We start from the raw sequence: 14,899 nt of genomic DNA, 5'->3' as shown, positions 1-14,899 counted from the left end.
GCTGAGGATGAATTACAATGATGTAACTAATCCGCAATATTTGAGATATATCTGCTATTTTGGTCAAGCGTTAAACGTTGGGAATTTTGAATCTCTATAAGATTAAAATGAAGAATTTTCGTCCTAAACGCTGGTGAATATCACCGCTTGTAACCTCTGACCAAAGTAAGAGACAGGGGAACTACTTCGGAATTTCAAAGGATACCGATTATTATTATTATTATTATTATTATTATTATTATTATTATTATTATTATTATTACTTTGTTTTCTATCTCAGTCATCCTGTTCGACTGAGTAGTATTTCTAGTGTGGGGTTCCGGGTTGCATCCTGCCTCCTTGGGCCTCCATCACTTTTCTCACTATGTGCGCTGTTTCTAATAGCACGCTCTTCTGCATGAGTCCTTGAGCTACTTCGTCGTTTAGTTTTTCCAGGTTCCTTTTCAGGGATTTTGGGATCGTGCCTAGTGTTCTTATGATTGTGGGTACAGTTTCCACTGGCATATCCTATATCCTTATTTCTATTTTCAGGTCTTGATACTTATCAATTTTTTCTCTTTCTTTCTCATCTACTCTGGTGTCCAGTGGTACTGCGACATCAGTGAGTGATACATGATTCTTGATTTTGTCAATCAGCGTCAAGTCTGGTCTATTGGCATGTCTCACCCTATCTGTTCTGATACCATAGTCCCAGAGGGTCTTTGCCTGATCATTTTCTATCAGTCACTCGAGTTGGTATTCGTACCACTTATTATTGCAAGCTAGCTGGTGTTTCTTGAACAGGATCCTGTGGAGGGCTTTTGCAACTGAATCATGCCTCTTCTTGTACTGGTTCTGTGCAAGAACAGGACATCCTCTTGCTAATATGGTTTATGGTCTCGTCTTTCATATTGCACTTCCTGCATATGGGTGAGATGTTATTTCCATCTATTGTTCTTTGGACATATCTGGTTCTTAGGGCCTGTTCTTGTGCCTCTGTAAGCATTCCTTCTGTTTCCTTCTTGAGTTCGCCTCTCTGTAGCCATTGCCATATTTCGATGATGGCCAGTTCTTTAGTCTGTCTCATGTACTGTCCGTGCACTGGTTTGTTGTGCCATTCCTCTGTTCTGTTTTTCATTCTCCTGTCTCTGTGTATTTCTGGGTCTTCGTCTACTTTTATCAGTACTTCTTCTCATGCACTCTTTAACCACTCGTCTTCACTGGTTTTAGGTGGTCTACTCTCGATTTTGTCGTAGTCCTATATGCTTAGTAGACCTCTCCCTCCTTCCTTTCGTGTTATGTATAGTCTGTCTGTATTTGCTCTTGGGTGTAGTGCTTTGTGTATTATCATGTGTTTCCTAGTTTTCTGGTTTATGCTGAGGAGTTCAGTCTTCGTCCACTCCACTACAGTACTTCTGCGCTGTATCTGATCGCTGGTACTGCCCATGTGTTTATGGCTTTCATCATGTTTCTGGCGTTGAGTTTTGATTCGAGAATCGCCTTAAGTCTCTGCATATATTCTTTCCTGACCGTATCCTTCATCTCTTGGTGTTTTATATTCTCTTCTATTATTCCCAGGTACTTGTATCCTCTCTCATCTATGTGTTTGATGCAGTTCTCATCCGGTAGCTTTATCTCTTCAGTCCTTGTCACTTTGCCTTTTTGTATGTTAACCAAGGCGCATTTTTCTATTCCAAACTCCATCATGATGTCCCCAGATACAATCCTTACAGTCTGGATTAGGGTATCTGTTTCCTTGGTGCTCTTACCATACAGCTTGATGTCGTCCATGAACATCAGATGGATAATTCTGCTGCCTCCTTTCTTGAGTTGGTACCCAGCATCCATCTTCTGCAGTACTTTTGTCATGGGAATCATGGCTACTACGAAGAGTAGTCGGGGGACAGTAAGTAGCCTTGAAAGATTCCTTTCCTGGTGTTAACCTCTGCTAGTCATTATTATTATTATTATTATTATTATTATTATTATTATTATTATTATTATTATTATTATTATTATTATTATTATTCCTGTTGTTGTTGTTGTTGATTTCTTAAACTTAAAAATAAACATTCAAACAAAATATTTATACTAAAAGCCATGAACCTATAAAGAAATTTTAACAGACTAGAACCCCATTAAAAAAATACAAATAAAAAAGAATAATTAGCAAATTAGAAACAAATAGATAAAGGTAATAAATTGGTAAATATACGACTAACTTATATGTTAGTAAAAGTAAGAAAATGGTACGTGGGACTTTAAATAGTAAAAGAATGAGAAAATTTCTCCTACTGGAAGATACGACATGAACAAAAAAAAAAAAACAAAGGTAAAAATATGCTTACCACCAAATCTGAAATATGAAAGGTACGAAGTCCACGAGTTGAAAATATCTGAATTGATTTTAACATTGCAAAAGATGAAGGCATTCACTGACGTCACTCACCAGTCTATGAAAATATTTTAGAGTTGTGTTTCTACTCAAGAATTGAGCGATATCATTAGTGGAGGACGTCTCTCCTCTCTCCTCGATTTTGAATTGGAAAACACTTTTTGAAAATGTACTTGTGAAATATTTTATTTTTGGAAGAGTAGTAATTGAATCATGTAAATGATTTTTGGTTACATTTTTCAACTCTGGTTTCTCCTACTCTATGTAAATTTCCCTTTTTTATTTTAATTTATTTAATAAATTTTGCGTAAGTATTCTACTTTAATTTTTACACTGTCTGTTTATTCTTGGTTATTATCGCAATTTGTACAATAATAATAATAATAATAATAATAATAATAATAATAATAATAATAATAATAATAATAATAATAATAATAATAATAAAAACCTTCTATTCCTATTCTCTATTTCTAGTTCTGTCCATACTGACTTTTTTTAATTATTGAAATGAATATAGAAAAAAAGATACTTTTAATATCATACATGATGAAAAAAAAATAATAAAAAACACCAAAAACTTTTCATTTATCATTTCAGCTAACTGGACTCATGGATAAATCCTACCCAGTAGAACTTCTATAGTCTTGTTAGCTTCATCTATTTGTGTATATAAAAATGGATGTATGTATGTATGTATGTGTGTGTGTGTATGTTCCAGCATAACTTTGAATGCATTGAGCAATTTCAACCAAATTTGGTATACATATGACTTACTATCGTGAAAAGAATGCTGTGGGGGTAAGATATCACTAGCACCAAAGGGGGTGGGGGTGGGAAGGGCTTCCCTGAAATGGGGCTGATTCTGCCTGAAGACTTAGTGACAAAATAAACTCTATGGGTTTTCATACTCGTTTCGGTTACATATGACATAATCTGGAAAAGAATACTGTGTAGTGGGGTAAGGTATCACTGGCACCAAATGGGTGAGGGTGGGAAGGGGGTGACATGTAAAAATAACTGAAAACGACTGATATTAATGTCTAATCCATAGTTTTCAAGGTCGCCAAGATGAATAGTGACACTCCTGATCCCCTTTAAGTCCAAGTTCAGCCCCGATATGAAGGGGTTAGAAGGGTTGAAAAATAAAATGTCAAAAATTACCGATATTAGTATCTAATCCATAGTTTTCGAGTTCGCTGAGATGAGTAGTGACACTCCTGATGCCCTTCAAGTCCAAGTTCAGCACCAATAGGGATGGGGGTTGAGAAGGGGTGAAATATAAAATGTCAAAAATGCTGGGCAATGTAATTGAAGCAACTATCTTAACAGGAAAGGGAGAGAGAGAGAGAGAGAGAGGGAGAGAGAGAGAGTCTATCGGTTGTCATTCAGAAATTACCTGGGCAGCACCGGGTTGGTCAGCTAATGCATTTATAAAGATGGGTCATCATCTGTCTATCGTCCCCCCCTTGCGCACTGCACTGTTCGTCCTATTCGCTATTCACTATTCATTCATTATATATACATACATACATACACACACCAGAGATTATTTTGCATTTCCTAAACACCATTTTATTTTTGGCAAATGCTAAATGTTCTCTGATATATTTGGAGATGGAATTGACAAAAGAGGGCTGAGAAACAGAAATCCTTGGAAAGTTTTTGAAAGATGTTCGTCTTGAAGACAATTTGATGATTCTGAAAAACCGGTTGATGTGAAGACGGTTCTTATCTCTGAAAAGAAGGATTATACGCAACACCTGCTCTTTTTATAGAATATTCCTAACCATCCCACCGATATCCTATTTTTTTAGATTTTTTTCTATGTCACCCTCATACTGAGGACTTCGTGTAGAGAAACTAAGAAATGGAACAAATGTAATTTTTCCTTTTGAAAAATAAAAGAGGGAGAGGTAAATTCACATATACAGAGAGAGAGAGAGAGAGAGAGAGAGAGAGAAAAAGAGTTTATTAGACTTACCGATTTTGTTGATGTTCCTACCCGTACATATCAGGGGAAATGAAATTTACGGTAACATGGATGTTGTGGTGAAAATTAGTTGCCTCTTTTGAAGCCCTAGTTATTTAAAAAGAAACAAAGAAGCCTCCGAAAGCTTCGGTCTGTCTGTGGGCTTAGGCTGTACCTTTTAATCCTCTTCAAATCCCCAGTAACTCTCGACAGAAGTTTTCGTTACGAAAGTCTCTCTTGTCAACCGCTAATATTATCTGTTTGAATATAAGGATTGCTTCCTGGCATCAGCACCTGAGTACCCGATAAACTGCCAAATGTACAGGTATTGCTTTTGCCTTTTCTCGCCTACCTGAAACATTTAATCTGTTGTTGAGATTAATACTTAAATACCATGCCTCTCAAGCTACAGTAACTAAAATTAGACCAGAACCAGTATTTTGCTATGCAACGAAACCACATAAAATGCATAAATTTTTGACAGGTATGAAAAATATTAAGCAGAATATTATTTTAGAATCAGTATTAATCAGATTTACAGGAATACGGGCGGAGGTTAGCCTAAGGATTCTGTATATGAGTGGAAATTTTGGGTGGAGGAATTTGGTAGGCTTATGAAACCAATAAGTTTTACAATCTTTAAATACGTATAATGTCTAGTACAAAATAAATATGTGTAAGCTTGTGAATAATGATTCAGTTGCGAACGAGTACCAGAGACAGTTAGGAGTAGAAGGAAGGGTTTGGGGTTAGCAATATCCTCCCAAGAAGGCATTTGACAATCGTAAGGCTAAAATCTGTCACGAAAAGCTCTAAAAAAAATCATAGCATAGAAGGAAAGGGAGTCTATATATATATATATATATATATATATATATATATATATATATATATATATATATATATATATATATATATATATATATAATCTACTTCGGGATTATCGGCCACCGAAGGGGAATTATAAGTGATAAATGGAGTGGTGCCTAAGTGACTCGAACACCCGACAGAACCCTCCGACGACTTACAGTCGACGTTCAAGATCATTAGGCTATCAATTCCCTGGAGGGTACTGTCGGATGTTCGAGTCACTTAGGTACCAATCCATTTATCACTTATAATTCCCCTTCGGTAATATTCCCGAAGTAGCGCGAATTGGATCAATATTTTATATAAAATGTCACGACGATGCGATAAAAATGAATATCTTCATTTTCAGTGTCATTGGCTTTAATGTTTACCTGCTCATTCGATCGATCGTCTACTGGCAGAGCCCCTATATTATTAAATAGGTAGCTTATAAGGGCTATATTGTGGTATATAGATGTACGTAGTATGAACCTAAGAGCATAAGTATACATAGGCTCCTTACTTCAACGAATACGGAAAAATATCCACATACCACTAGGGTCGCTCCTTAGGAAACAACATAAATCATTGTCGGTTTTAGGAAAAAATAAACTTACGGCTTTTTAGCAGCAGCTGTACAAATAAGTTATTATCATAGTCTCTGTAATTATAAAAATGTTTACTTACTGATGCGCTGCTTTGGAAATATAAAAAAAAAAAAAAAATATTAGAACGTACTGAATACTAAAGTAAATAAACTATTTCAATTAACATTTCAGCATTTAAATACATATTTTGAAGTAAAAAAAAAAAAACATTTAACTATGGTTTTTTCTTGCGGATAAAACCAAGAAAAATGAAGTCGAAAAATTCATATCAAAATATTCCCATTCAAGAAGTCAAGATCTCTTTCATCGCTGCTCGATTAACGAGGTATGTGACCAATGAAACGTGTATCATTCCTATTCCAGTCTTGGCAACGAAAATCTCATTCGAAATGAACGATGAAATCTGTCAAAAGGATTCCCAGTCGTTCGTGAAAGGATCGAAGACTTCATTCTTTCCCTGGCAGATTTGCAATGCAATCTCAGAATTATGTGAATGATTTATGTAGACGCTCGATACACATACACGTTCTCTTAATCAGACACACAAACGCACTCACACATGCATATATATATATATATATATATATATATATATATATATATATATATATATATATATATATATATATATATATATATATATATATATATATATATATATATATATATATATATATATATATATATATATATTCGTAAAACTGTATAAGATTCCTTTTCGATCGAAGGCTAAAAGAGGATTATTTCAGCTTCTGAGTTATATACAGTGGGATGTTATGGAGAAATTACTACAATATAAAAAAACCAGAAGGAAATACTACTGCAAAAACTACGTGAAGCATAAGCGAATTATTATATAAACCTCCGCATTATAATGAAACAAGTCCAATAGACAAAGGCTTTTATCGTTGAAAAATAAAACTTATACACTAGCGGCTTGGTTAAAAATAAAAAAATAATGCTCAACACTAAAGTGTGCTAACATGTCCCACTAATTCCTTTGTTGAGACTTTGCGTTACGCGTCCTTCAGCTCAATATTGAATTACAGCTGTACCATGCCAGCTAATGCTTCCATTTCCATCGTACCCGGACACAGAATAATTCATCCGACAGAAACTCAGTCGCAAATACTTAAAAAGTTCTGATTCACTTTGGCCCATTTATGTAATTATAAATGATGTCTTTGGATGATCATCCAATATTAGGCTGAAATAAGCTCATGTAAGGTTTTAATTGAAGGCAAGAATATTTTTCTTCACGAAATAATTGCATTAATCATTTATGTAAATCTAGAGCAATAGTCTTGTCTAATTCCACTCCTTTATCAGATGAAAAAAAAAAAAAGTATACCTTAGTCTTACCAGAGATGAAAATGACTACTATTATACCTAAATGTAACTTTCACATATATTATTTTGAATTGACATTTACTTTCATCTGTTTGTTTTACATTGGTATTTCATTATTTATAGTTTACTCGACTGTCGCATGTGATCATAATTTTTAAATTTTCTTCTCCATTAAAGGGTAAAATGAATTTTGTCCCTATGAATAAAATAATATTCCATGTTTTACTGATGATAATTATATCCGTTACAATTTTATGGCCACTGTGCCTAATATTTCGCCCACCTATTTGCAGTGTTGCTGAACTTTCCTCTATAAAATTTTTATGGATGCATTAGTTGGAATGATACAACTGTAATTCAATATTGAACTGAAAGGACGCGTAACGGAGAGAGTTATAACAAAGGAATTAGGCGGATATGTTAGCATACTGCAGCGATAACTATTATTTTATATATATATATATATATATATATATATATATATATATATATATATATATATATATATATATATATATATATATATATATATATATATATATATATATATATATATATATATATATATATATATATATATATATATTTATATATATATATATATATATATATATATATATATATATATATATATATATATATATATATATATATATAAAGAACAAGCCTCTAGTGTTTCAGTTTTATTTTTCAATGATAGGAAAAGCCTTTGTCTATAAGACTTCGTTTCTCATTACAATACTGGAGTTTATAGTGCATTTTGCCTATACTTCCCGTAGTTATTGCAGTACTATTTCCTTCTCATTTTTATAGCTAAATCATGATCATAGAGGAATGCGTTGCCTTAAGAATAGTAAAAACTCGATATTCACTCACAGGAAAAATTCTTGGTGAACTGCAGGGAGAAATTTTGATGTTCGGGACCCGCTTGATCGCTTGGCAACAGGAAGATAACTGCTATGATGTCATAGGTACTCAGACACCTCCGTACACACTCCACTATATATATATATATATATATATATATATATATATATATATATATATATATATATATATATATATATATATATATATATATATATATATATATATATATATATATATATATATATATTGTGTGTGTGTGTGTGTATTTAATAAATCCTGAACGAAATAAATACCAAACCAGTAACTCTCTAATCAGAGGACAGTTCACTTCTGGTTCAGCTGGGGAATTCTGGTTCAGTTGTCCTGGAATTCAGAACAGAAATGCCAAACCAGCAACTCTCTGTAATCAGAGGGTAGTTGACTCCTCGATTAGTTAACCGATTCAGTTGTCCTGGAGACGTCAAGCACACGCCATTGATATCAGTGGCTCCACCACAACCCATCATGGAAGTCATAACGAGTATATATATATATATATATATATATATATATATATATATATATATATATATATATATATATATATATATATACTCGTTATGACTTCCATGATGGGGTTGTATGTGAGCCACTGATATCAATGGCGTGTGCTTGCATATATATATATATATATATATATATATATATATATATATATATATATATATATATATATATATATATATATATAATCAACACACAGTCACGTGTGGAACAGGAATAAATTCCTGACTCACATCAGGATCGAACCCAGGTCTTGCAATTGAAAGGCAAGGGGCGCTGTCCACTAGGCCATGCAAGTCTAAAAGAAGTTGGAACCTTGGGTGCAGTTGCTCTCAGGTTCCAACTTCTTTCAGACTTGTATGGCCTAGTGGACAAACGCCCTTGCCTTCCAATTGAAAGACCTGGGTTCTGATCCTGATGTGAGTCACAAATATATATATATATATATATATATATATATATATATATATATATATATATATATATATATATATATATATATATATATATATATATATATATATATATATATATATATATATATATATATATATATATATATATATATATATATATATATATATATATACATATATATATATATATATATATATATATATATATATATATATATATCTTAGAATTCGAGTCACTGGCCTCCTTACACTATTATATAATAATGATTTTTTTTAGGAAAAAAGTCGTCTTTACGTTTTATGTTTGGTCCATCGCCTCTCTATGGCTTTCTTGAACAGAAGAAACACGCTCCTTTCAGTGATAAAAAGAACGTCTTCTCTCGTAGCAAAATAGATGTAAACCTTTTGCTCCGCTTCCAGAAAGTTCTGCTGGATAACAAGTTTTCGCTTTCGGAGCTGTCTCGAAGTCTCGAAGTTTAAATAGCTTCCAAGAAGGGAGGCAAACGCAACATGTGCTTCCAATTTGTCTTGTCTTTCCAATATTGTAATTCAGAGGACGCAAAACATATTCTGCGCTGCCGCTGATTAAGCCGCAACATGACCTGAATAAAATTTTAGTAAGTGCCCCAGTAATCTAATATTCATTTGTCGCTTTTTAAACTTTTTGAAAGTAAATCAACTCTGGAACGAAGTGAACAGCAGATCTAATGAAAACATGCATTGCAAAAAACATTATGAAATAGGAATATCATAAATTTACAGAGGTATAAAAAAAATTTATTTCAATGTCGTAGGTCACTGAATAATAGGTCTTACATCAAAAGTAAAATCGGACTGATAGCCTACTTAATTCAGGAAAACACTACACCGTCTCCTTTCATAATCGTCACATTTACTTAATAAATGTAGGTATGTTCAGCATGCTTCAATCAGATAGTGTTCCTAGCAAATCATTTCCATTAATTATGGTTTATTTTACCTTACGTATTTAGGGCTATAAAAATCTTTAACATTCATTTACATAAGAAGATATATGTGTGTGAAGATATACCTAATATCCTCTCTTTTTCAGAGTAACCTTATAGTTTCAGCATGCACTTGTATGCATAAATTACTACGTACTTACATATCAGTACACATTCACATAACGGGATAATTTCTGCCACGGTCGAAGAAACCTTTGATTGATTATCATATAAGTACGGTTTGAAGAAAAAAACCTTCACGGAAGTATCCTCTCCCGATGCAATTTCAGGTAAAGGAAAAAAACCATTGACAATTTTCCTTAGCCACCAAAAAATACAAAACAGTCAAAATTTTTCAAGATCGCTATACTTTACTTTGCAAGGATGGAATAAAAATTTTGAAGTCTACATTCCAACCTATTTTAGTGGCATCGATTAAGCAGCCACCGACAAGAGTTATTATAATTGCACTGCACATGAAAGTGAGATATTATTTTTTTATTTTTGAAGAACTATCTGCATACTCTTTTACGTAAAAAAAAATACTTCAAAGACTACAATAAGATTCATCACACAAATTTAAATTGTATGTTATTATCACATCCAACATGTGCTCCTATTTTTGGTCTGCATAACGTACTTCTGCCTTTATCTCTGTAAGTCCCATTCTTCGGTACCTTGCTCAGTAAGTCAAAGTTAATCAATATTCTGCTCCATAATCAAAAGTAGGCTCAGCACGAACCGGAAACTCAACCTCACCGACAACACCATCCTTCACAAAAGGTAGAGAAATAAAGCCCCTGGGAAGTTATAATGAATCTTCCCTCGTCTTCTGCTTTACAAGAGACGCACTTCTTCTTACAAGATCGAGGCCAAAGTTGTGTAATTAAGTTGTTGAGGATTAGGTTGACCTCTGCCGCTTCTAACACAGAGGGGAAAAAACCAATACGTGGAAGTTAAAGGAAGTTATCCTTGCGCAAGAGCAACACGTATCTTCGTAGTTTTCAGGAGGTACAGTAAAGACATTTGAGTTTCTAGTTTTCTGTAGAAGAAAACTATTTGAGATGGCTATTTGTCTGTTCGTTTGCACTTTTTCTGTCCGCCCCCAGATCTTGAAAACTACTCGGGCTAGAGAGCTGCAAATTGGTATGTTGATCGCCCACCTTCCAATAACCAAACATACCAAATTGCAGCCCTCTAGCCTCAGTAGTTTTTATTTTATTTGAGGTTTAAGTTAGCCACGATCGTGCGTCTGGCACCGCTATAGGTGCCAGCAACACGGGCCACCACGTGGCCGTGGCTGAAAGTTTAATTGGCCGCTGCTGAGAGTTTCATGGGCCGTGGCTGAGAGTTTCATACAGCATTATACGCTGTACAGAAAACTCGATTGCCCCGAAGAAACTTCGGCGCATTTGATACTTGTTTACTTTTGTGCCATGACATACTTCATATGGTCAGGTAGCAATACATGAATATCATAGCACTGACGTCAGTGTAGGTTTTGGCGTTGGATTTCATCAGCAATCTTCTGACAAACAATAAAAGAAACAAAAAACGGATAAACTACCACTCACGGTGCAATGCATAATGCACGGCCAACTCCGTCCACTAAGGATCCCAAGATAAATCTTTTCATCTGCGGATGAAAGTTTTGATTGACAAGTTTGATTCGGGAATAACGGTGACTTTTTCATAACATGCTAAGGTCTCAAGGACGTTGAAATGTCAGAATAAGATTTAGGGAAGGGAGAAGATTTATTATATATTGAGTGTTGTTGTCTCCATACGCAAGGGAGGGAGTGGGGGGCTGGGGGGGGCCTTAGATAACAACGGAGAGGAAAAAGTGAGGAAAGGAACGAAAGTGGAAGGAGAAATAGGCAGACCAAGATGCACATAAGCAGGCTTATAAATTCACATTTACATTCCATTTTCTCGGTGTCAGTCCTTTGCATAAAACTACAAAATTGTATCCTGCTGGTTCTGTTTTTTTTTTTTTTTTTTTTTTTACTTGCGGGGATCAAAGGATTTGCCGAAACGCTTAAAAACGGCCATGAATCTGAAAACATGAAAACTTACTTCATATTCAAAGTTTATCTCTGCTAAGAGCATGTATCAAAACAGTGTCACTTGAATATTGATTAAGAGATTATGAAAATGACTTTTTTATTAAGAGTTTGTAAAGATAATCTTGTTATTAATTCAAAACTCCAGATTGCTTTTATGATTAGAAAAAATTGTTAGGCATGACTTGTGTAAAAATATTGCTCTGGACTTTGTAAAGAATACACATCCGTATTTAAATCTTTCTATTTCAGTAGGCTACATAAAAATTAGTGTGTAATTATGCTGAAAATGAAATATCACTATTAAGCTAGCTTAAGTGCGTTGAGGAGATATATATATGTTTGGCATTAACTAAGTAAAACCTAGCAGACAGTATTTACACTTTTTTTTTTAAATAAAACTTCCAAAATAAAAAATGTGTCAGTAAAATGCCTACTTCTTGGATCTTACAATTTAAATATGAAAATCTCCATAGGTTTCACATTTGTTCGTACCTGCTCTCAGGATAATAAAACGGACAAGGTTTTGATTATTTATTATAGAAAATCTTTTTAAGTCTGACACCGCAAAGGAAGATATAGAATGTCATTTTTAATCAAAGAGGGACACAGAAGGGAAAGATATGCAAAGTTATTCTTTCGTTATTCATTACATGAGCTTGATCTGCTTTCTACTCAACGTACACACACACACACACACACACACGCAAACATGGTTCGGCCTAATTATTCCCTTTTTGTTTTTGTTTTCGGTTTATTGCTAGTGATTCCTACCTTAGTTTCAACTTTATTGTTATTATTATTATTATTATTATTATTATTATTATTATTATTATTATTATTATTATTATTATTATTGTTGTGTATAGGTGGGAGGCCGGTTTTAAATATGTTATATTAGTTGACAACTGTTTCAGCAGAGATGATTTCATTCTAATTTTTCTCACTACATCTAAATGCACCTTTCTCTTTTGGTACACTGGTTGGGGTAAGAGGTGGCCAATATTCAAAATTTCAGCTGAGTGGTGAAAAATAACCTACCTAAATTTTACCCAACTTTTAAAAAGCACACCCATTAATAGTAATGCAGAGTTAGCAGGGAGATGCAACGAGTAGCGTGGGGTAATTCCACTAATAATAATAATAATAATAATAATAATAATAATAATAATAATAATAATAATAATAATAATAATAATAATAATAATAATAAAGTTACGAGACAGCCCACCTACTCCAAGAATACGTTACCTAGATGTCCCTCACCCAAATCACGATCTTTCGGAGAATTTAATAACTTGCAGCCAGTCCCGAGGCCTAAGTCAGTAAAAGTCATCTGAATATTACGTGCCTTAAATTTTACTTAACCTCTGCTACCCCAGAAGAAGCACACACATTTAAAAGTCAGAGAAACAAACAAAGATACTGAAGCAAAAAAACATGACATTGTCTCGAACGACAAGAAAGTGCGTAAAAAGTACGTAATCCCTTCATTTACATATGAATTCGTCACACGAAAAAGAAAAAATCTTCCTTGTTTATAACTTGTGGTCAGCAGGACAAACGAGTAAGTAAGTAAACAGAAACGAGTGAAGACCCAGTCCGGGACTTTAGAGACATATTAGCATGAATGATAAGAGTAGCAGAGGCATATCCTAGCGAATGCTCTGCTTCCTATGAGTAAAAGCAAAACTTAGGAGATCTGGATGCGAAGTCTTCAGACTTGCCGTCCCTTGAGCCGTGTTATAAATCAAGCGTGAGTTTTGAAATGAAATTCGTCAAGATTGTAATAAATTCCTGTCCATGGAACGTGAAAATATTTCGTAATAAATCTCAGGATGATGGATGGCTCTGGGAATAAGATTGCTTGCACATTAGAGGCGAAGTTGATAACGATAATTCATAAACATTATTATTATTATTATTATTATTGTTGTTATTATTATTATTATTATTATTATTATTATTATTATTATTATTATTATTATTATTATTATTATTATTATTAAAACGGCTCAGCTACTGTATTGGAAAAGATCTAAAAGTCTGCCGAATTAAACAGTAATCTTCAATAGATAAGAATGCTTTTACACGGAAAAAGTAAAACACAGAAAAACGGGAGTTTCCAATATCTAACAACCAAACATTAGTAAGAACATAAATAAACATGCACATAAATATTAATCCTGTCCTAGAATATTATTTAAAAATAGAGACACCATACCTTGGTTATAAAACTTACATGCAAGGGAATCTGAATGTATATATTTTCTATTGAGGGACGACCGTCGAATAACGTACGTGCTTTTCTGGAAGGTGTTTAGTTTCTTTTTGTTTTCCGCGAAAGCAATATCAGCCAAGTGTCTTCCCCCACAAACAAAAAGATTTAATCCACTCTCGGTGAACCGCTCCCCTAATCGCCGAGTTTTTTTTTCTTTCTCTCTTCAACTTCAGACCAAGGAATCCTCCTTGTTCGTTAACGTGATTGACTCAGACTCTCTCCTCGGCTTTTGTCTTTCTATTTGCTGAAACCTTTTACCTTATGCTTTTACTCAAAGACTTTTCTTTTATGAAAGTTGTCTTTGGTTTTGGTGGCAACAATAAGATTTGCTTGTTAGCATTCGTGCGTTTTCGTTATTATTTTACTAGAAGGTTAGTAATCTTATTATATATATATATTTTTTTTAATGCTTGGAAGATCGTTCAACAGATTTTTTTTTTGTTCATTCAACAGATCGTTTTGTTCTTAAATTTGTCTGAAGGTGTTATCAGCTATGATATAAATAGCGACCTGTCATTAAAGTACGGCCGATTGGCCTTATCTAGACCTGCACTGTTTTTTTATTTATTTTTCCTAAAGACAGACATTTATTTTCTTTCTTCCACTGA

Source organism: Macrobrachium rosenbergii, chromosome 19 (genome assembly GCF_040412425.1).
Source record: "Macrobrachium rosenbergii isolate ZJJX-2024 chromosome 19, ASM4041242v1, whole genome shotgun sequence".
NCBI classification, from domain to species: Eukaryota; Metazoa; Arthropoda; class Malacostraca; order Decapoda; family Palaemonidae; genus Macrobrachium; species Macrobrachium rosenbergii.
This window is presented reverse-complemented; position numbering follows the sequence as displayed.